This window comes from Carcharhinus amblyrhynchos, chromosome 3 (assembly GCF_965287045.1).
Source record: "Carcharhinus amblyrhynchos chromosome 3, sCarAmb.v2.hapA, whole genome shotgun sequence".
In the NCBI taxonomy this organism is placed as follows: domain Eukaryota; kingdom Metazoa; phylum Chordata; class Chondrichthyes; order Carcharhiniformes; family Carcharhinidae; genus Carcharhinus; species Carcharhinus amblyrhynchos.
In genome coordinates, this window is record NC_137326.1 from 126,523,625 (window position 1) to 126,549,020 (window position 25,396).

A 25,396-nucleotide genomic window follows, 5' to 3' on the forward strand; every position below is an offset into this window, starting at 1 on the left:
GCAGGTTTAGCTTTTCAAGACCCTGAGATGCAATAGTGACAGAGTTGATTCCGGCGTTTGCTTCTGTTCTATTCATTAACAGCGTCTGCCTGCATTTACAGAGTGTCCTAAATCTCCAAAGGTGCTTCACAGAAGCACATTCAGGGAAATAAATGGCACGCGTGGAGGGTTTCTTAAAGGCGGCGAGAGAGGTGAAAAGGTTTGGAAATTCCAGTGTTTAGGTTTGAGCATCAGGAGGCCTGGTCAGCAATTTGGAGCAAAGGGTATGCACCAAAAGTCAGAACTGGACAAACACCAAATTCCAGCAGTGAAGTGGTCATTACAATCAGGCAGAATTTTCTCGAAACAATTTGAAGCGTGGAATGGCTGAGAAAATGATTGGTTTTCTTGCCCGTTTTTTCAGCAAGGGTAGGTAATGATAATTTTTTGGCACTCTGTGCAATCCAGAGGCCATAATGTAAATCTCGCCAGTAGGGGGCGGGTGTTGAGTCTCAGCATGCCAGGAAACTGGCCATTGAGATCAAGGAGTGCCATTGTGCAGACGCCCCTTTCCCCAAGGAAACTGTTGTGCAGACGCCCCTTTCCCCAAGGAAACTGTGTGCACATTATACTGGGAGATCCATCACCTCCTTTCTGGGCGCGAGATTGATTTCACTGGTAAAATGGAGCCAGCAAGTTTATGAGAGGCAAGAAACCGGGTGCAAGCCCAATCTTTCGCCTCATGCCCAATCTTATTGGCTTGCCCCATGCCAATCAGCCAGCATGGTGATCTAGGAAGATCACACCCATGATGAACCATTAAGTAACTTGACAGATTCCGTATAGGAATCACATTCTCGCAGAATTGTTCTGGTGCAGAAGGAGATCATTCGGCCTGTTGTGTCTGCATTAGCTCTCAAAATCAGCATTATGACTGTGTGTCATTCCCCTATCTATTCCCCGTACTTTTGCATATTTTACTATTCAAATGATCATCTCATGCCATCTTGAATGCCTCAATTGAGCCCATTGCCGTAGAATCATAGAATCCCTAAAGTGCAGAAGGAGGACATTCAGCCCATCAAGTCTATACTGACAACAACCACACCCAAGCCCTATTCATATAACCCCACATAGTTACCGTGCTAATCCCCCTGACACTAGGGTCAATATAGCCTGGCCAATCAACCTAACCCGCACATCTTTGGACTGTGGGAGGAAACTGGAGCACCTGGAGGAAACCCAAGCAGACATGTGCAAACTGTACACAGACGGTAACCCAAGGCCGGAATTGAACCAAGGTCCCTGGTGCTGTGAGGCAGCAGTGCTAACCACTGTGCCACCATGGCGCCCCATTTGAAGAGTATTGGACGAATGTTGTTTATTTGTGCTGCCACTAAGCATGTTCCTTGGGCTAGTTTCTGATCGGATTTGTAATTTTCAACAATTTATGCCTAACTATTTGTGCGGATACGTAAATGTATATGTATGTGTGTGTTTATGTGTACATACGTGTGTATGCATGTATAAATGAGTGTATGTAAATATAAATTTGCATGCTTGAAAGTCTTCATCTAACACATGCAACACCCATGAAAAGTCCATACATGCAACAGATTGATGCAAATACCATATTCAGAATATGGCAGTAAGTTTAAAGTTTAATTATTAGTGTCACATTTAAGCTTACATTAACACTGCAATGAGGTTACCGTGAAAATCCCTCAGTCACCAGACTCCAGCACCTGTTTGGGTACACTGAGAAGTTAGCATGGCCAATGCACCCAGCCAGTGCATCTTTCTGACTGGAGCATCCAGAGGAAACCCACACAGACATGGGGAGAACATGCATACTCCACACAGACAGCGACCCAAGCCGAGAATTGAGCTTGGATGCTGAGAGGCAGCATTACTAACTACTGTGCCATCATAAATTATGACCGGAGAGCAGCTTTAAAAAAAATTTTAAAATAAGGAAAGTTAACCATTCCCACTAAATAACCTCAGCATGAGTCTATTTGCAGTAATTGTATTTTGCAACCTTAAAGGTATTGGGGCAGATAAAGTACAGTTTTAGATGCGAAGCAAATTGCTTTTGTCAACTGGCACTCAATTTGAGAATGCGCTCAATCCAGGGTCATGAGTTTGTGCCATGAGCCCTCATGTGGTTGAACAGTCTGATTCTCCATCTTTGGGCATATGGGGCATTGTGTTCTTTGAGGTGGTGGGATCTGGAGTGCAAAATTTGCTTCCTTTCCTTTCCTTCTCTGTCATTGCACTGCCTCATCATTAAAACACCGGGGCTACAAACTTGATGCATTCCAATCGACAGGTCACCAATGCAGGCAACCTGTAACAAGCTCCTCCCAGTCATTGATGTCAATACTGCTGTGCTTCAAGGAGAGCACAATAAGAAGTCTCCCAACACCAGGTTTATTTGGTGGCACAAGCCACTAGCTTTCAGAGTACTGCTCCTTTGTCAGGTGAGTGGGAGTTCTGTTTACAAACAGGGCATGTAAAGACACAAACTGAATTTACAAAATAGTGGTTGGAATGTGAGTCTTTACAGGTAATCAAGTCTTAAAGGTAGACAATGTGAGTGGAGAGAGGGTTAAACACAGGTTAAAGAGATGTGTGTTGTCTCCAGCCAGAACAGTTAATCAGATTTTGCAAGTCCAGGCGGATTGCGGGGCTTAAGATAGTGTGACATGAACCCAAGATCCCAGTTGAGGGCGTCCTCATGTGTGCAGAACTTGGCTATCAGTCTCTGCTTAGCGATTCTGCGTTGTTGTGTGTCATGAAGGCCGCCTTAGAGAACCCTTACCTGAAGATCAGGGGCTGAATACCTGTGACTGCAACACTTCAGCACTTCAGAGAGATCAAGAGGCGCACTGGTTTGTTCAGCAGTCCTTTCACTGAATCCAGAAGATGTGGCAGAGCCATGCTGATGGAAATTTTCCAGTGTGTTTAGGTGTCACCGATATATGGTCCAGATCTTGCTGCAGTACAGGAGAGTGATGATGACAATCACTCTGTACAAAGGCCTTCATTGAATTGTAGAGGTCTTTGTTGTAAAACATTGCTGTAGTTGGATCTCCTTGTCAATGGTGGGCTTTTAGGAGAGGTGCCAATTTACAGGAACTGCTCAACATATTCTGGAGTGTCTTTTTCAAGATACATGGGAGGTGGAATATTTGGCTGACTAGGTGTGTGTTGTTATGTGAGTTTAGTTTTGGCAACATTCAAGAACAGACTGAGTTTATTGTAAGCAAAAAGTAACACTTTTGCATAATCCGCCTGTCTTTATAAAAATAGGGTTTCACCTGGATAAATATGGATAATGCCAATAGATGATTTTCCAATGCCTATAAATTCCCTAATACTCTTTATAAGGTACATTTCATCCCTACATTTGACATTTTTCCATTTTACTATCTTGGTTCTGTATTGATTTCATTTTATGGTGCAATAATTCTAATTTATGATATTGGTTAATTATAATTAACCTGGAAGTGGGAAACATGCCAGTTATGCATGAGATCAAACCCCTGTTCCAACAAAGGTGCTTCTTTTCTTCTTTAATTAACAACCTGTGAACCTCTGAAATACGAACATATTCTGGGACTGAAATTTAATTTCTGAAATGTGTGCACGATCCTTGTGATAGCTCAAAGCTTATCTGCATTAAAAAAAATGAATCCTGGGATTGAAAATTCAGCAGAAAAGGGATTCACAGTAATGAACCAACTTCTCATCTTTGATAGCATTGTGCTCCAATGCACAATGCACCATATCACTGCAACCTAGGATGTTTTTCTATCTCATTGGATGTGTTGACTTAAATTGGGGCGTTCTTTATTTTTCAGCAGCTGGCCAGTATCAAATTCAAGCGGCTATTCCTTATCTGTTGGCCTGGATGATTAATGGAGAGTTGTTTGACCAGAAGACAACATCACTGACCATTCTTAACCTAACTCTACTCACCAATCATTCTCCATTAGGAGTGGAAACGTTGGTTGAGATTTTTTTCCACTCCCTGCAGTTCATGAACAATGAGTCCAGACAGACAACTCCATCCATTGCTCCAGCCAGCTAACAACACATAGCATCAAGCCTGTGATGTAGTGAGATGTTTGACTTAGTCTTACGTTGATTTTACTGTCTATACATGTCAGACAAATATGTTTTTGAATAAACTGGATAATGACTCAATTTAAACTGGATAATGACTCAGAGCCTTGAGTGTTGACTAATCTTTGACTTTTTAGCATTGGATTAAACCATATTAGTTGAGAATGGCTTGTTCATTATTCAGATTAGAAAATAAGAAATGGGAGACAATGGTTAAGTTATTAGATGAGTAATTCAGAGGCCTAGAGTGACAATCCTGAGACATGAGCTAAATTCCTACCATGGAAACTGAGGAATTTAATTTCAATCAAATCAATCTAAAATTAGTAGATACTACCAGTAATGTTGACTGTGTGTCACAGTACAGTACAGTATCACAGCGTCGTTACAGTGCAAAATAGGCCATTCAGCCCATCGAGTCTGCACTGACGCAGTATCTTATCCAAGCCCTCTTCCCTGCCCTATTTCAGTAAACCCACGTGTTTCCCATAACAAATCCACTTAACCTACACATTCTAGGACACTAAGGGGCAATTTTACCATGGCCAATCCACCTAACCTGCACATTGTTGGACTGTGGGAGGAAACCTGAGCATCCGGAGGAAACCCACCCAAACATGGGGAGAACAAGCAAACTCCACGTCTTCTGTAACCAGAAAATAGTTGTTAGAAACCTATCTGGTTCACTAATGTTCTTTAGAATGGAAATGTACTATCCTTGCAGGTTTGGCCTCTATCCCCATAGCATTATAGTTGCCTCTCCTCTGTCCACGGAATGCATAGCGAACGAGTCAATAAAGGACAGTTAAGAATGGACAATAAATACTGGTCTTGCTATTGATGCTCACATTCTGGGATTGATTTTTTTCAAAAACTGGGCATGGTTTCTGAAAAAGTGACCTACTGGATTTGATAGCAGAATATGGATAATAATGACTCTTGCATTCATATAACATTACCTGTTGAAATGCCTCAAAGCCCTTCATACAATGAATTCATCTAATCAATGTTGCATGGACAAAGGTGATGGCTATTGTTCACCAGAAATAGTCCATAGAATTGAGATGATTGACCAGTTAATTCAATTGGTTTTATCTGAGGGAGGAAGGGCATTGGATATTTTTCTTTCAATAGTGACATGGGATGTTTACCATTCAAATTACCACCACAGGAGGAATGGGCCTAGACGTAGATTCTCACCTAGAAGTTGGTTGTTGTGACTGCCAATGTGTGGGCAAAGATGGAAAGAGAACCATTGCACAAACAGGAGATATTCCTCAGAACATATGTTTGTTGCTAGGGTTTCTGTGTGGAGGTGTGCACAAATGGCAGGGGATTCCGGAATTGGCCATTATTCCTGGAACTGGCACTGGCGGATGCAAATCCCAGTGAGCACTCAATACCTTGAGAAAGGATGGGGGACATGAGACAACTTGACGAGAAAATAAAATAAATAAATGACTAAACCAAATGTTATCCAGCATTCATTTGGAAATGTGTATCCCTACAGACAAATAAAATAGTATCACGATCTCTCATCACTGCTTGTGTTTTAGGTCCGTAAGGTTTTGTCATTTTTCACTCAACAGAAAATGAGCAACGCAAACAGTGCCCAAGCTAAGCTTTAGCACTGCCACGGCAGACCAATGACTCAAATAGCAGACAATTCATTGAGAAGCTTCGAATGTTAATTCATTTTAACAAAAGAGCAAAATACAATGAAGATGCAATCTAAATAGCTATCATCTGTTGCGCTTTTCAGCCACTCTTGTCTCCTGCTAATCAGATGTTTTATTTGCTCAAGTACCATTCAAATGATGCAACTGCATTCATTAAGCACTTTTAATAAAGCAACATCAGAGGGATTTTGTTTCACAATTTCAATTTAAATGAACAGATAATTTGAAGGAATTAAATTTAATGATATTTGAAAATTGGATACCTGTAAATAAATCTATTGTTAGAACTTTCTATTGTAAGGAGTACTTTGTTGGTCTACAGTGAAATGTTTACCAAAAATCAATATTGAGTGCATAATTTCAAATTTATTTATTAGTGTCACAAGCAGGCTTACATTAACACTGTAATGAGGTTACTGTGAAAATCCCCTAGTCACCACACTCTGCTGCCTGCTTGAGTACATTGAGAGTCAATCTAGCATGGCCAACGTACCTAACAAGCACGTCTTTTGCAGGATACTGGAGCAGCCGGAGGAAACCCATGCAGATGCAGGGAGAATATGCAAGCTCATTGCAGTCATCCAAGCCGGGAATCGAACGCGGATCCCTGGTGCAGCGAGGCAACAATGCAGGTTTATAAAATGTTGAGAGGAATAGATAGGGTGGATTCTCGGAGGCTATTTCCCAGGGCTGAAATGGTCGCTACAAGAGAATACAGGTTTAAGGTGGTGCTGGGAAGCAAGAACAGAGGAGATGTTAGGGGAAAGTTTTTCACTCAGAGGGTGGTGACTGAGTGGAATCGGCTGCCATCGGTGGTGGTACAGGCGAACTCGCTGGGGTCTTTTGAAAGACTTCTGGATGAGTATATGGGATCTAATGGCATTGAGAGTTACAGATAGTTCTATGGCTTGGTAGGTATAGATGTGATCGGTGCAACTTGTGGGCCGAAGGGCCTGTTTGTGCTGTAGTGTTCTATGTTCTATGTTCAAACCACTGTTCCACCATGCCAACCATCAGCCAAAAAATGCAGATTTTTGCTAATGCTCTTTCAAAGATGCATAAACTTGAGTTTTATGATCGGAACTTAGTTAAAGGCTTGGGAGACTCGTATTTTGGTGTGAAACTACTTAGTAATTCAAAAATCTGCCTGCTTCTACTCAATGTTTCAACCAAGAACTTTGTTCACTGCTCTTAATTATGCTCTGAGAAAAGAAAACCAAGAATGGGGAATACTTGCGACTTAAAATGATGCAAAATTACACTTAGCTGCAATCACAGGAACGCCTACCAGCTGTTGCTTCAAAATCAATCCAGAATGGCTACTTTTTGAGGTCTTTACATTTATTTTTTAAACATTTCTTTGTTTGCAGACCAGAAGCCACAAGCTAGAATGTATGGCAAGCTAGCTGATTTCAGCCATTCAATAACCTGTCCTGGTCTCCCATGCCATCACTATAGTTAAGAAAGCCCCCCAACGCCTCTACTTTCTCAAGAGACTAAGGAAATTTGGCATGTCAGCTATGACTCTCACCAACTTTTACAGATGCATCATAGAAAGCATTCTTTCTGGTTGTATTGCAGCTTGGCATGGCTCCTGCTCTGCCCAAGACCACAAGAAACTACAAATGGTTGTAAATGTAGCCCAATTCATCAGGCAAACCAGCCTTCCATCCAGTGACTCTGTCTACACTTCCTGCTGCCTCGGCAAAGCAACCATCATAATTAAGGACCCCACGCATCCTGGAGTTCTCTCTTCTATCTTCTTCCTTTGGGAGAAAGATACAAAAGTCTGAGGTCACGTACCATCCGACTCAAGAACAGCTTCTTCCCTGCTGCTGTCAGACTTTTGAGTGAACCTACTTTGCATTAAGTTGATCTTTCTTTGCACCCTAGTTATGACCGACATTCTGCACTCTCTCATTTCCTTCTCTATGAACGGTGTGCTCTGTCTGTATAGCGCCCAAGAAACAATACTTTTCACTATATACTAATACATGTGACAATAATAAATCAAATCAAAATATATAGGTATATTTATAAGTAGACCTGCAGCAACTCAGAAAACCAGGCAATGTTCCCACTCCTGATCTTTATTTTGTTCTGCCTCTTTCCTCTCCATGGTTGCAAGGGGTTTGTGTGTGTGTGTGTGTGTGTGTGTGTATCTGGTTTAGCAAGCATGTGGATGAACATGTCTAAGAGTGTGTCCTAGTGTGTGGATCCATCTGTGTGTAAAAGAGGGAATGAGATTACACTGGTCTCAAAGAACGAAGAGAACAAAGATCAAAGAAAATTACAGTGCAGGAACAAGCCTTTCAGCCCGCTAAACCTGCACCGCCATGCTGCCCGTCTGAACTAAAACCTCTTACTCTTCTGGAGACCATATCCATCTGTCCACAAAGAGCAAAGAAAATTACAGTGCAGGAACAGGCCCTTCAGCCCTCTAAGCCCGCACTGATCATGCTACTCACCTCAGTTTGATACCCAATCCTGTATCAAATAACCAGCCACGAGGAAAAGAAATAGGCATTCAGTCTCTCAAGCCTGTCAAGCTCGATCTTCCCCATTATTATTGACAGCCATTAGCCAGAGCATGGTTTGCTATTGTTCATTTTCTGTCAAGTGAGAAATGCCAAAACCTTATCTGCCGCAGCCACAAAACACAAGCAGTGATGAGAGATCGTGATATACTTCTATTAGTCTGTAGGGACACTCATTTCTAAATGACTGTTGGATAGCATTTGGTTTACTCATTTATTTATTTTATTTTCTCGTCAAGGGTCTGATATCCCCCCAGTTCTATCCAAGGTACTGACCGCTCGCTGGGATTTCAATCCACCTGAGACAGTTCGAGAAATAATTACTAATTCCAGGATTTCCTACCATTGGTGCACGCCTCTCACATCGAAACCCAACCAAAAAACAACCGTCATAAGGGTTATATGTTAGTGTCACAAGTCAGCTTACATTACCACTGCAATGAAGTTACTGTGAAAATCCCCTAGTCGCCACATTCCAGCACCTATTTGGGTACACTGAGGGAAAATTTGTCATGGCCAATGCACCTAACCTGCACGCTTTTTGGACTGTGGGAGGAAACCAGAGTACCTGAAGGAAACCCACGCAGACATGGGGAGAATGTGCAGAGTCCACACGGATAGTGATGCAAACCAGGAATTGAACGCAGATCTCTGATGCTGTAAGGCAGCAATGCTAACCACCACGCCACCATGCCACCCCATTTATGTCATGATTCACTTTCTGTATTTGTCTACTCTTTGGCAGTCAGAACAATGCCGTCCCAGAGGCACCATAGCCTTGCTGTGGTAATTTTGAGTAGTAAACATCCCATGCCACTATTGCAAGAAGAGCATCCCTTCCTTCCGCAAACAAACCAAATAGGTTAACTGGTCAGTCAACTCAATGATTCTAATGGGCCACATTTGGCAGACAATAGTTGTCACAACTGTCTATGGAATATTAATGGAACTTCAAAATTAATTAATTGAATGAAGTGCTTAGAACATTTCAACAGAGGGTGCTACATGAGTGCAAGCATCACAAGGAAAAGATAGGAACAAGCTTAATCTCTCTTTATGGAGGATGTTGAATGGAATTCAATTAGCTTGTGGCTGGTCAGCATCTTAACTCGAGCCACCTTTGCTCTCTAACTTTACTACCCTTGCCTAGCAAAAAGCTATCAATCTTAGTTTTGAAATTTTCAACTGACTTAACCTCATTAGATTTTTGGAGGAATGGTTCCAGATTTCCGCTGTCCTTTGGGTTGAGAACGGCCATCTCATATCAACTATTGGTCTTGCTCATTTTCACAGTCTCTTTCCTTTATTAGCTGAGGCGATTAATATAAAGCAAGAAGATTTTGCAAGAACTGTAGTGAACGCTTAGTAATATCACAGCTGGAGCACTGTAAGACCATAAAACATAGGAGCAGGATTAGGCCACTCGGCTCATCCAGTCTGCTCTGCCATTCAATCATGGCTGATATTTTTCTCATCCCCATTCTACTGCCTTTTCCTCATAGCCCCTGATCCCCTTATTGATCAAGAACTTATCTATCTCTATTTTAAAGACACTCAATGACCTGGCTCTCACAGCCCTCTGCGACAAAGAATTCCACAGATTCACCACTCTCTCGCTGAAGGAATTCCTACTCATCACTGTTTTAAAGGATCGTCCCTTTAGTCTGAGGTTGTGCTCTCTGGTTCTAGTTTTTCCTACGAGTGGCAACATCCTCTCCATGTCCACTCTGTCCAGGCTGCACAATATCCTATAAGTTTCAATAATGTTCCCCCCTCATCCTTCTAAACTCCAATGAATTGCAGTTCTGCTCACCACATCACAAGAGAGGATCTGACTGCACTGGTGAGGGCTCTGAGAAGAGTAACAAGGGTGGTGTGTCAGCATTGGACCTTTTATCTACCAGGAAAAAGTGTGGATAGACTGGGGTTGATTTCGTTGGAAGAGATGACAGGAGATTTAATTGAGGTGTCAAAAATATGAGGGACCTAGAGTATATAAGAAGGACCTATTTCCCTTTGCAGAGAGGTCAATAACCAGGGGGCATAGATTTCAAGTATCAGGCAGAGGAGAGTCAAACAAAATCTATTCAAGGTAGGGTAATGAGGGACCTGACACCCACTCCCTGAAAGAAGTGGTCAATGCAGAAACCCTCATTGCACTTAAATACTTGTAAAAATGCATGGGAAGTGTTGTAATCTGCAGGACAAAAGAGAATTGGGATTAGTCTGGATGACTCTTTTTGTCCAGTAGAGCGAGGATGGGCCGAATGGCTTCCTTTGGCGCTATAAATTTTCTGCTTCCATATTTTCTGTATTCCCTCCTGAAGAATGGCAATTTTGGTGAGAAGCAAAAAGTTGTTTGAAAGTAACTCATTTGCTGCTATTTGAGGTCCTGCGTAAAGGGAGATTATTATCGTCCCTGTCTTTTCATAGTGGCATAAAGTAGAAATCCTTTGCCACTACAACGACAAGGACTAAGCTTGGTTTACACACCAGTGAAAAATGTTAATAACACATGTCATAGCAGTAGAATGTGTCAGCCTGCACTCAGTGGTAGCACTGTCGCCTTTTGTACATTGTGGATTCAAGTCTTCCTCCGGGGACCTGAACACATAATCTAGGTTGACACTTTGGCAGAGTGTGCTGCTGTCTTTTGGCTGAAACATTATACTGAGGCCCTAGTGTAGCATTCTCTGGTCAACATAAAACATTCCACGCAACATCAGAAGAGGTGAGGCATTCTCCTTGTGTCCTGGAATATTTAGTTGAATATTTATCCCTGAGCAAACATTACTCTAAAGAAAACACATCGAAATTTCCGTCCGCGCTCATCCCAAAACTAGAAAGTCCCGCCCGAGGTCAATGGATTTTTGCATGGTCCTCCCCCCTCCCCACCCACCCTCTCCCACCAGCTACAATTCCCGTGGCAGATGGATTGGAAAGATTCCCCCCCATTACCTGGCCTTTATTGCTGTTAATGGATCTTGCCACAGACTTTGCCAACCTTTCCAACAGTGACAACTATTCAAAATATTCACTTGCTGTAACAGGGCAGCACGGTGGCATAGTGGTTAGCACTGCTGCCTCACAGCGCCAAGGACCCAGGATCGATTCTCAGCTTGGATCACTGTCTAAGCGGAGTTTGCACATTCTTCCTGTGTCTGTGTGGGTTTCCTCCAGGTGCTCCGGTTTCCTCCCACAGTCCAAAGATGTGTGGGTTAGGTGGATTGGCCATGCTAAATTGCTCCTTGGTGTCAGGAGGACTAGCTAGGGTAAATGCATGGGGTTATGCGGATAAGAACTGGGTGGGATTGTGGTCAGTGCAGAATTGATGGGCCAAATGGCCACCTTCTGCACTGTAAGGATTCTATGATTCTATTCTAAATATAGGACCTGGCTGAGATTGTAGTCAGTACAAACTCAATGGGCCAAATGGCCTCCTTCTGCACTGTAGGGATTCTATGAATGTCCTGAGATCATAAAAGGTGCTTTGTAAATATGTAATTTTTTCTCTCTTTGATAAAATTCAGCTGGGGATTTAAGGATGTAGAACTTCACTTGTAGATGTAAATAAGAAGACAAAAGGTCTGGAAAATCCCACTCAATTGATCTAATAATAGGTTTTAAACTATCCAGCAGTAGTGATTGGAACATGATGGAGCTAACTGCTTCATAATTAAAAAGAGGATTCAAGTTGTGCAAAGGCATTTTTTTCCTGTTTTGCATTATAGTCCTGCAGACATAATAAAGCTTCGTGCATAAACTCAACACAATACAACAACCCCCTGTGGAGTGAGGAGGCTATTTTATCAAACCTACTGGCCCCTGATCAGGTTGAAAGCTCAGAAAAGCTGGGACCAGCCGTTAGAAAAACTCACCCAAACACTTATATTTTGATACGAAAACAACCATCAGCTTCTCAAATTCATCCTTAATTAAAACTGAACATTTCATCCGGCTGCACAAACGTGACTGTTATTTTTTAAAGTTAAAGTTCATTTATTAGTCACAAGTAAGGCTTACATTAACACTGTAATGAAGTTACTGTGAAATTTAGTTAAATTAAACAGGCTACAATCTTCAAGAGTAAAATGGCATGCTTTAAAATATGCGATTTCCTTTTAAGAGGGGAAAAAAAGTCAAATGGTCTTGGTGAAAACTTCATTCATAATGACTGTGATGGCCTTTATTAGCAGCACAGTAATTACCATGCACGGCAAGGGTCCATTCTCTACTGTGTGGGCAACAAGGGAATGTAAAGTCATTTCTCTTGAACAATGTTTACCCATATCACCTATTGCAACAATCTTTCATAGCTGTAACAAGGGAATACAATGGAAAGGCCAGAAGACCATGCAGATAGGAGGATTTCCAATTACCACAGATTCCATCTAACCAGTCTAGGAGAACTGTCTCCACATAACCCATTACTCCTCCCGCTTCTTTTTTTGTCTTGTCAGAATGCTGGAGGGGTGTTTTTTTTTCTCTCTCCCTCTCTCTTCTCCTCGAGCCCCAGTAGCTGCAGGAAATTTCTGCAAGAATCCTTCTCTTCAGCTGAATTCCTTCCGAAATTTCTTAAATGGATTCTTTCCCGTGTCCCCCTGGTAACCGACTCCTTTCAAGAACAAACTCGGGGCTACCCCTGACAGACATGCTTGGTCTGATGCCTCCAGACTGTGAGCTCAGCCCCTCAGTGTGTTGAAGTGTCTGCAGTATTGAAGAGTGGTTATCAGTGTCAAGACGTCACTCAGTCACGGGTTCTTTACACAGTTAAGCTTTTAACTGATTGTGATTAGCATGACCCATCTCTTTACCAGTGATGATCTGTATAGTATCCTGAATCAACAACAGCAAACAGAATTTGTGTCAAAATCTAGAAGCATTCTGAAGGATATCTCCTCCCATTATTACTAATATTTATTCAATGGCCATGTAATAAATTGACCTTAAGTTTGAATTTAAGTTGGAGCCTTGATTAGCTGAATGCCAAAAGAAAAGAACAAACTCATGTTTTTTCATGCTGGTTTCAATAGCGTAGCAAAATAGCAGCACAGTGGCACGGTGGTCAGCACAGCTGCCTCACAACCCCAGGAACCCGATTTCAATTCTGGCCTCGGGTCACTGTCCGTGTGGAGTTTGCACGTTCTCCCCGTGTCTACACGGTTTTCCTCTGGGTGCTCCGGCTTACTTCCACAGGCCAAAGATATGTAGGTTACGTTGATTGGCCATGCTGGATTGACCCTTATTGACAGAGGATTGATAGTGGGGTTACGGGAATAGGGTCTGGGTGGGATTGTTGCCATTGCAGAGTCAATGGGCCAAATGGCCTCCTTCTGCATTGGAGGGATTCTGAAATTCTAAATCCCGTAAAATCAGCAGCACTCTATCTAAAGTAAAGTATCTGCCAGTCCAGCAGTCGTGAATTGGGAGAAGAGATATCAGTGATAGTTCTTTGCAATAATTCAGTTTTCAATAAAGAATTCTGGAGGCATTGCTAATTCCTTAATTCCTTCTTCAGTCAGCAGCCTGATTAAAGGGGGTACTGTGTTCACTACAAGATGTTCAACTCATGTTGTTCTGTATTTGTGATGTGGAGATGCCGGCGTTGGATTGTGATAAACACAGTAAGAAGTCTCACAACACCAGGTTAAAGTCCAACATGTTTATTTGGTAGCAAATGCCACTAGCTTTCTGAACTGGCTGTTCCTTCTTCAGGTGGGCGGGAGTTCTGATCACAAACAGGGCATATAAAGACACTCAATTTACATGAATAATGATTGGAATGTGAGCCTTTATAGCTATTCAAGTCTTAAAGGTACAGACAGTGTGAGTGGAGAGAGCATTAAGCACAGGTTAAAAAGATGTGTATTGTTTCCAGGCAGGAAAGTTTGTGAGATTTTGCAAGTCCAGGCAAGTTGTGGGGGTTACAGATAGTGTGACATGAACCCAAGATCCTGGTTGAGGCCATCCTCATGTGTGCGGAACTTGGCTATCAGTCTCTGCTCAGCGACTCTGCGCTGTCGTGTGTTGTGAAGGCCGCCTTGGAGAACACTTACCCAAAGATCAGAGGCCGAATGCCCATGACCGCTGAAGTGTTCCCCAACAGGAAGAGACCAGTCTTGCCTGGTGATTGTCGAACGGTGTTCATCCATTCATTGTCATAGCGTCTGTATGGTCTCCCCAATGTACCATGCCTCAGGACATCCTTTCCTACAGCGTATCAGATGATAACATTAGCCGAGTTGCAAGAGTATGTACCGTGTACCTGGCGGATGGTGTTCTCACGTGAGATGATGGCATCTGTGTCGATGATCCGACATAGCTTTCAGAGGTTGCTGTGGCAGGATTGTGTGGTGCTGTGGTCACTGTTCTCCTGAAGGCTGGGTAGCTTGCTGCGGACAATGGTCTGTTTGAGGTTGTGCAGTTGTTTGAAGGCAAGAAGTGGGGGTGTGGGGATGGCCTTGGCAACATGTTTGTCTTCATCAATGACATGTTGAAGGCTCCAGAGAAGATGTTGCAGCCTCTCCGCTCCGGGGAAGTTCACCTAAACAAGGCACTATTGCGATCTCGTCATCCCATGAGGACAGTTCAACGGGTTATAGCTGACTTACCCAATGCTACAGTTTTCAGTATCTTTGGATGTGAGGTCCAAGTTTTGGCAAACACTGCAGGATGAAGAATCCTCGATGTTCGCTATGCTCATGTCTCCGGTGTGCAGATACCGTTTCCTCCACAGGCCCTATGGGATACTCACTGGCAGCAAGATCTTCCAACTGGGGCATGGAGCAACTCTTTGCAGGACAGCCCAGTGAAATTATCGCTAATGACACCCTGGTCTGGGGTTGTACAATGCAACAACATGGTGTGCATCTTTGTTCAGTCCTTGACAGAATCAGGACCATACACTGGATGCTTAACCTTGCTAAATGCAGATTTAAGGTCGGCTAGGTTCCTTACATTCTCACAGTCAATGGACTGAAGCCAGATCCAGACAAGACAACAGCTGTACTACAAATGTCCATCCCTGTGGACAAATGCGCTTTGCAGTGCTTCGTTGTTTAGGATGAATTATTTATCCAATTAATTCCCTGATTCAGTGAGGTGACTGGACACCTTTGTCACCGTCTCCACCAGGATGTCGAATGGTGTTGACAGGACTACCACACCACTGCATTTAACAAACTCAAGCAGCCCCTCTGGTGACATAATGCTTAGACGTTTAAGCAGTTTTATCAGCAGATTCCTCCCGACACAGGCTCAGCACAATCTGTATCTAGAATGGCAGATCCCTGATTGCCGGCAGAGTGACAGTGGACCCCCCTTACTCCTGCCCCCCGCCCTCCTCCCCACCAGAGAACACTCTGGCCCGACTCCCTCCTCCTCCTACCCCCCCACCAGAGATACATCTGACCCACCTACCCTTCCCCCTCCCCCCCTCAAACAGAGATACATCTGGCCCTCCTCCCCTCAACACCCCTTTCCACCAGCGATTCATCTGTTCCTCCTCCCTCTTCTTCCTCCCCCGCTCCCACCAGAGAATGATCTGGTCTCCACCCCACCCCCCCACCAGTTAATGACCTAGGCCACCTCCTTCCCTACCCCGTCCACCACCAATTTAGGTTAGAGCGCCCTTGGAGTCTCTAAACTTACCTCTTCAGAAGCTGGAGTGCCCGAAACAGATCTTTGTTGAGCAATGCATTTAAACTAACCCATTTTGGGCATGGTGCCGATCACAGCCATTTTCAGGCCTTGGTAAAGTGGGAATCTGCATGGATGCAGGCACGGAACACACTATTTGCCTCATGCCCGACTTTACCAAGTTTTCACACCCAAAAACAGGCACAACGCAAGACCTCGGGGCCCTTGTGCATGAGTCGCAAAAACCCAGCCTGCAGATTCAGCAGGTGGTCAGGAAGGCTAATGGGATGCTGGCCTTCATAGCGAGGGGGATTGAATATAAATGTAGGGAGGTCTTGCTGCAGCTGTATAGGGCATTGGTGAGGCCGCAGCTGGAGTACTGTGTGCAGTTTTGGTTGCCGCACTTACGCAAGGATATTTTGGCCTTGGTGGGAGTGCAGAGGAGGTTTACTAGGCTGATAACGGAGTTGAGGGGGTTGAGCTATGAGGAGAGGCTGAATAAACTAGGCTTGTACTCGTTAGAGTTTAGAAGAATGAGGGGAGATGTCATTGAGACGTACAAGATGATGAATGGGATGGGTAGGATAGAGGTGGAGAGACTCTTCCTGCTCAGAAAGGACAGTAGGACTCGGGGGCACAGCCTCAAGATAAAGGGGGGGGCGGTTTAGAACGGAGTTGAGGAGGAACTTCTTCACTCAAAGGGTGGTGAATCTCTGGAATTTTCTGCCCGTTGAAGTGGTGGAGGCTGCCTCGCTAAATATTTTTAAGACGCGGGTTGATGGGTTTTTGATAAGCGAGGGGATTAAGGGTTATGGGGAGAGGGCGGGAAAGTGGAACTGAGCCACGACAGATCAGCCATGATCTTATTGAATGGCGGGGCAGGCTCGAAGGGCTAGATGGCCTACTCCTGCTCCTATTTCTTATGTTCTTATGTAAAATTGGGCCCGTCATGATCAGATCGAGAAGGAACTCCTTGCCCTAATCTTTGTCAGAAATTTCATGAGTTTTAAAAGTTTATTTATTCATTAGTTACAAGTAGGCTTACATTAACCCTGCAATGAAGTTATTGTGAAAATCCCCTCTGGCGCCTGTTTAGGTACATGGAGGGAGAATTTAGCATGGCCAATGCACCCAACCAGCATGTTTTTGGACTGTGAGTGGAAACCGGAGCACCTGGAGGAAGCCCACGCAGACACGAGGAGAATGTGCAGATTCTGCACAGACAGTGACCCAAGTCGGGAATCAAACGCCGATGCCATGGGGCAGCAGTGCTAACCACAGTGTCACTGTGCCACCTCAAATCTTCATGACTTCGTTGATGGTTTTTCTGCCAGTATTGGAAATTATCATCAGCCACTCATAACTGTACATAGAAGCCTCTTCACACTGTGTCAGGATGAATGTAATACATGATGCTAAAACTACAATGCTACAGCCTCAGCATTATCGACAAGCATGGTAAGGAGCTGTACCTGGCTGAGTCCTTTCCAGGTCTTCCCTACCCACCACTGACCAGGCAGCTCACGAGGAGGACATGGATATCTCGATGATTCAGATACTGTCATCCCATTGAATTGACAAACTCAAAGCTGCCCGATAAGCGGATCACACATGCAGACAGCTCCACGATATCGTTATGAAAGGCTGGGGAAAGTGGTCAAAGGGGTTTCCACGCAAGTTCTGCATATTCTTCTCTATGAGAGAGGAGCTAATTATACAAGACAGATTGATATAGTGTGGCCAGTTCATAGATCATTGATCATAGCAACCCTACAGTAGAGAAAGAGGCCATTCGGCCCATCGAGTCTACACCGACCAGAATCCCACCCAGGCCCTACTCTCATATCTCTACATATTTTACCCACTAATCCCTCTAACCTACGCATCTCAGGGCACTAAGGGGCAATTTTACCATGGGCAATCAACCTAACCCGCATATCTTTGGACTGTGGGAGGAATCCAGAGTACCTGGAGGAAACCCACGCAGATATGAGGACAATATGCAAACTCCACATAGACTGTGAGCCAAGTCGGGAATCGAAACCAGGTCCCTGGAGCTGTGAAGCAGCAGTGCTAACCATTGTGCTACCATGCCGCCCATCATTCCATTCATCATTCCAACCTCTCCACCGCGGCACATTGGCACAGTGGTTAGCGCTGCTGCCTCGCAGCGCAGGGACCCAAGTTCGATTCATGGCTTGGGTCACTGTCTGTGTGGAGTTTGCACATTCTCCCCGTGTCTGTGCGGGCTTCCTCCAGGTATTCCGGTTTCCTCCCACAGTCCAAAAGAGATGTCGGTTAGGTGCATTGGCCGTTTCTAAATTCTCCCTTAGAACAGGCACCGGAGTGTGGCAATGTGGGGATTTTCACAGTAGCCTCATTGCAGTGTTAATATAAGCCTACTTGTGGCACTAATAAATGAACTTTGATCTTTAAGCTTCAACTCTCTGCAGAGGTACTAAACCCAACAATTCCACCAAGGAACCCAGGGCTGAGGACAATCAGACACAAGGCAAAGGAATTCTTGTACTAAGTCTCCTACAATGTGAATATCAAGAGGGAAATGTCTAGATGTGCACTGTGCAACAAATATAATCCTCATCAAACCAAAAACCACTACACCTACATGAGGTCCCAGACCTCCCTCGGTTGTTCATGGTGACAGATATATTCAAACAGAACAGAAAACAGGACTTTATCCTGGTTGGCTCGAACTTTAGTTGGTATGAAAGTGACAATCTGCCCGACCTGAAAATCAACAAGCATTGGCGTCATCCCAAAGGATGATGACGGGTAATCCTTGGCAGATTGTCTCCAAGTTCTTCAAGGTCTCTGTGAAAACATGGGACTTTGACCACATTATAAGTCACCCCATTCACACTCGAATGGTCTGACAGAGTGGATAGTACATTCAGCAAAGCATCTCTTTGGGAAATGTGTTCAATACTCCATGTGGGAAATGTGTCAAAACAAAACCTGCCCTTGTTGGTACAGAGAATGTTCTCCAGACATACCAGAGCCATGATCTCTGTCGCCAAGGCCTTTTTGCAACCAAAACTGGAGACAAATGTAGGTGAACCCCACATGAAGTGACAATGAAAAGGGAAAAGGTATATGACCACACTGCCTGCAAACTCTGCACTCTAGAACCAGGCTAAACACTCAGAATCCAAACCACACATAGCCGCCTATTTTCAGTTGTGGCATCAAGTATTTTTCATTTGGACATGTACACAGTCACAAATGGAGTTCCAAACGCTCTGGTTCTCCCAGCAGGAACAGTACTGTAAGATGAGTCAGTCAGGTGTCGGATAGCTGTGGCAATCTGGCAATGGTACACAGCGATGCCCCACAACCAAACAGCTACGTGCTTTCCTCAGATGGTGCTTTCTACATCAGGAACTTGTGTCACTTGTTGCAGATACACAAACCAGCACCACCGACCATCACTGAGTCCAACACACTGAGGCTGCAATTTGCACCTTCTAGTGGAAATGGAGGCCCCTCTCAAGGGCAATGCAACAAGTCCTACAACACTGGGCAAACCATAAGGATGCTTGATGCCACCCACCCGGAGGAGGACAACCCAAGGGCAACCCAAGCATAGTCAAATGGCACATTCAGGCATTCAGGGTGCCTGAGCAAGTCAAATGCAAAGCTCAAGGACTATGTACTGACCTAGTCAACATATGCATCATTTTTTTTTGAAAAGGTGGGGAGGGGAGAGACATAATGGGCTATGCACCATGTGTAGCAGCCCAAGTAAGTGCTCTGCAAATTGTAAATAGTTAACGTTCTGTCATCCAAGTTTGTGCTCTGTACATTTGTAAATAGTTTACAGCACGTCACTGATGTTCTACATTGTCATATGCCTACAGTACTGGTTGTTCCAACTTAAAGGGGGAAGATGTGGACCAGGTGGTCACCAGCACATTGGGATGACATGGACAAAGGAAGTAACATGTCAATGGCGTGGGAGTTCTCTCCCAGAACAGGCAGCCAACATGCCTGTTAAACTTGTTGAAAATAACCTTTCAGCTTGTCATCAGTCTATACAACCCAGCAACTTCTACACAGTGGGAACTCTGTTCATTCGGAACATGAATCAGGCCATCGATGCTTCTATGTCGTAGCTCTATATCTGACCTATGTTTCCTTCCTGTCCTCCTCCTCCATAGGGCACACAGTATCAGTGAATTTCCCCACGTATTCCATTTGTACGACATCTGTGTGACACCACAGTCCTTTCCTGTTGTCTATCTGAATAGGATTAACAAGTTACTGGCAAGCGCTCTTGAACTCTGAGCAGTTCTGGGTTGCAGGGCCACAGCCCTACTGGAAATAGAATTGAAATTACCCAAACCCGTTCCAGTCAGCACCAGTGCAACCATGAGAAGCAAAGAGCTTCCATTTCCCTGGCCTGTGTGCTATACATTCAAGCACCGATGTTGAGTCTCTATTAATGGGAATACTGCGGATAGAGGTTCCTCTGTAAGCACCGATAAGAAACTCCAGTAAGATTTGTACAATGTGCTTAGGAATTCACGGCAAATAAAAGCAATTGATAGTTTCTTAGGCTTGAAGTAGGAGGGTTTAATGCTTGTAAGAGCACATCAGAGGAGAAATCCCCAGATTTAACACAGTAAACCAAAGTGGATTTAAAACTGTATCCTTGGTAGTTCTATTAAATTTCATTGACTGTATCAGATGTTCTTTGATATTCAGTTGGTATAATTACACACGTCGTTTTTTTTTAAAGTTCCTTTTTAACTAAAAAGAACACTCCTTCCTCCCTCCCTGCAGGAACTTGTCCCACTTGTCTGAATCCCCCATGCTGGCGCAGGGACCCCCCTCCCCCCCAGTTCCATGGAAGTGAAGCTTTGCTGAAGTTTAAACAGCTTAAACGGCTCAATTGACAAGTGCAGACCAGAGCTCTTGCTCAAAGACGGGGTGGGGGGGGCACTTCACCAACCCCATGATCCATGAGAAAAAAGCAGACTTGATTGTCCGCTAGAAGTCTGGCCCGTTCCGAAATGAACTTGCTGCATTGGTTTTGTCGCCTTACTCTTTAAGGACATTGGCATCTCTCCTGCTTGCTTGATCTCATTCAGTCAGCTGGATGTGGTTAAGAGCAATGTTTACTCTGCACAAAAGTGGTTTCATTGATATCAGGGAATGTTCCAAATTATGAATGCGTAACTAATGAATAAAATAAAAGGCACAGATATTGAATGATTTGCCTTACAGTTCCTTTCATGGTGTGTAGGAGTTCCCAAATGCAAAATTCTGGCCAAAAATCACAATGACTCAAAGTGAAAGAGAAAAATCAATCCCTCAAACTCATCTTCTCTTCCATTTGAGCAGTAGAGTCGAGGATGGCCCTCCAGCGCAGTGCTGCACTGTCAGAGGTGCCCTTCTTCAGGAGAAACATTAACCTGCAGGCCCATCTGCCAGTTTGGGTGGATTTGAAAGATCCCACAGTAATACTTTTCAAAACTATTATCCTGGTCAATATTTATTCCTCAATTAACATTGCAGATTATTTGGCCTTCACCACATTGCAGTTTGATAAGACATAGGAGCAGAATTAGGCCACTTGGCCCCTTGAGTCTGCTCTGCCATTCAATCATGGCTGATAGTGTTACCTGTGGTGTCCCCAAGAATCTATCCATGACCCACTCCTATTCCTCCTCTTTGATTCCCATGGCAGGCAGGACGGTAAAATGCCAACCATTAAGTTTGCACGTGCAGTAAGAGTATTTCAGCCCCATTTACCTTGCGCACAAATCCGCATGAGTTTACTCTTGATTGTGATTCCTGTGCAAGGCAGAAGGCAAAAAACACCCTTTCTCATTAATTTCCATGGGCATCTTTTAAGATGGGTGTGAAATTACAGTGCATTTGGTCTTGTGTCTTTATATGTTTATGTCATTATTGTCTTTGAAACAATCACAAAGAGCTGGACGTAATCGTTGTAACATGTGCAAAGTTTTTTCCACCTGATTCTCCCCTTGTGCCTCATCCAAATGATGATTAATGGTCAAACCATAAAAATGAATATTTAAGATGCTTTAAAAACTAACTTGCCATAATGAGTGAAAAAAATGATATCGTTTTAAAGTAACATTAATCAAGGCCTCAGAAATGTAGAAAATGTTACACTAAAAAATTTCTGACAATGAATTATTTCCAATGGCCACTAAGTGTTGTAACATACTGCAGCTTGTCAACACTGGAAAGGAATAGTGTCGTGTGATTCAGTCTCAGTTTCACTCTGACCTGAGAGCAAAACACAGCACACACAGCTCTGACGGTTAGGTCTTCACGCTTTCTACCCAGTATATATGTTCCCGTGTAAATAAATGAAATCATAAAATGTTCACACAATCCCTTCTGAGTGATTGGTGCCTTCAAATCATTTTAAAAACACAACATTAATAGGCCTTGGGATACATTTCCCTGAACAATTTGTAGGCAACAAGATTCAACAAGGGGTAAGTGAGATGAGTGATCAGATAAGGTGGGCAAGTTTGTGTCCATTATCAGCGAGAATGGTGATTCGGGTGAAAAATCTCGCGAGAATTGAAAAACGGGATTCTCCCCAGCGAGATCTCATTTCCTAATTTTTCACATCCTTCGCTGATGACATAACAAGGTTCATACCCTCGAAGGGTGAGAACCTCATTTTAATGTTTCATATAGATTTTGGTCTCATTACTGAGCCCCCCCGCAACCCCCCCTCCCCCACTGCCCAACCCTATTACATTCCTTCCCCTCACTGAGTATTCAAACCTTGCCAATGTGACGTCACATCAATAAGGTTTGGGAACTTATTACTTGTTACTACTTGGGAATGAGTCAAGGAGATCCCCCCACCACCACCCAAATCAAGAGGATGAAAAGTTAAGTTTAGCTCCCAGAGGGAAATGGCTGTGCCTAGGAATGAGTTCCAACCTGTGCCAGGCGGAAGTCATGATGTGGGTATGCCGGCGTTGGACTGGCGTAAACACAGTAAAAAGTCTGACAACACCAGGTTTTAGTCCAACCTATTTATTTGATAATATACTCACAAGCTTTTGGGGTTAGCCCCTTCGTCGGGTGAATGGAGAGTTCTGGCCTCAGACAGAGCATATAAAGCACAGACAGTTTAGAGATTACTGATTAGAATGCGAATCCTTACACCTAACCTGCTGTTCAAGACTTGAAGTGGCTGATAATGTGAGTGGAAGGAGCACTGTTCACAGTTTAAAGAGATGTGTATTGTCTCCAGACAGTACAGTAAGTGAGGTTTTGCAAACCCAGGCAAGCCACGGGGGTTACAGATAGTGCGACATGAACCCAAGATCCCTGTTGAGACCGTCCTCATGTGTGCAGAACTTGGCTATCAGTCTCTGTTCAGCGACTCTGCGCTGTCGTGTGTCGTGAAGGCCGCCTTGGAGAATGCTTACCCGAAGGTCAGAGGCTGAATGCCCGTGACCACTGAAGTGTTCGCCAACAGGAAGGGAACAGTCTTGCCTGGTGACTGTCGAGCGATGTTCATTCATCCGTTGTCGTAGTGTCTGCATGGTCTCCCCAATGTACCATGCTTCGGGACATCCTTTCTTGCAACGTATCAGGTAGACAATGTTGGCCGAGTTGCAAGAGTATTTACCATGTACCTGGTGGATGGTATTCTCACGTGTGATGATGGTATCCATGTCGATGATCCGGCATGTCTTGCAGAGGTTGCTGTGGCAGGGTTGTGTGGTATTGTGGTCACTGTTCCCCTGAAGGCTGGGTAGTTTGCTGCGAACAATGGTCTGTTTGAGGTTGTGTGATTGTCTGAAAGCAAGAAGTGGGGGTGTGGGGATAGCCCTGGCGAGATGTTCGTCTTCATCAATGATATGTTGAAGACTCTGGAGAAGATGTCGTAGCTTCTCCGCTCCGGGGAAGTACTGGACAACGAAGAGTACTCTGTCCACTGTGTCCTGTGTTTGCCTTCTGAGGAGATCGGTGCGGTTTTTCGCTGTGGCGCATCGGAACTGCCGATCTATGAGTCGAGCACCAAACCCTGTTCTTATGAGGGCATCTTTCAGGGTCTGGAGGTGTCTGTCACGATCCTCCTCATCTGAGCAAATCCTGTGTATACGGAGGGCTTGTCCATACGGAATGGCTTCTTTAACATGTTTAGGATGGAAACTGGAGAAGTGGAGCATTGTGAGATTGTCTGTGGGCTTGCGGTACAGTGAGGTGCTGAGGTGACCGTCCTTAATGGAGATGCGTGTGTCCAAGAATGCAACTGATTCTGGGGAATAGTCCATGGTGAGTCTGATGGTGGGGTGGAATTTGTTGATATCATCATATAGTTGTTTCAGTGATTGTTCACCATGAATCTTCAACCGATGCTGTACACTAGATACATCGATGACATTTTCTTCCTTTGGCCTCATGGTGAACAATCACTGAAACAACTATATGATGATATCAACAAATTCCACCCCACCATCAGACTCACCATGGACTATTCCCCAGAATCAGTTGCATTCTTGGACACACGCATCTCCATTAAGGACGGTCACCTCAGCACCTCACTGTACCGCAAGCCCACAGACAATCTCACAATGCTCCACTTCTCCAGTTTCCATCCTAAACATGTTAAAGAAGCCATTCCGTATGGACAAGCCCTCCGTATACACAGGATTTGCTCAGATGAGGAGGATCGTGACAGACACCTCCAGACCCTGAAAGATGCCCTCATAAGAACAGGATATGGTGCTCGACTCATAGATCGGCAGTTCCGATGCGCCACAGCGAAAAACCGCACCGATCTCCTCAGAAGGCAAACACAGGACACAGTGGACAGAGTACTCTTCGTCGTCCAGTACTTCCCCGGAGCGGAGAAGCTACGACATCTTCTCCAGAGTCTTCAACATATCATTGATGAAGACGAACATCTCGCCAGGGCTATCCCCACACCCCCACTTCTTGCTTTCAGACAATCACACAACCTCAAACAGACCATTGTTCGCAGCAAACTACCCAGCCTTCAGGGGAACAGTGACCACAATACCACACAACCCTGCCACAGCAACCTCTGCAAGACATGCCGGATCATCGACATGGATACCATCATCACACGTGAGAATACCATCCACCAGGTACATGGTAAATACTCTTGCAACTCGGCCAACATTGTCTACCTGATACGTTGCAAGAAAGGATGTCCCGAAGCATGGTACATTGGGGAGACCATGCAGACGCTACGACAACGGATGAATGAACATCGCTCGACAGTCACCAGGCAAGACTGTTCCCTTCCTGTTGGCGAACACTTCAGTGGTCACGGGCATTCAGCCTCTGATCTTCGGGTAAGCATTCTCCAAGGCGGCCTTCACGACACACGACAGCGCAGAGTCGCTGAACAGAGACTGATAGCCAAGTTCCGCACACATG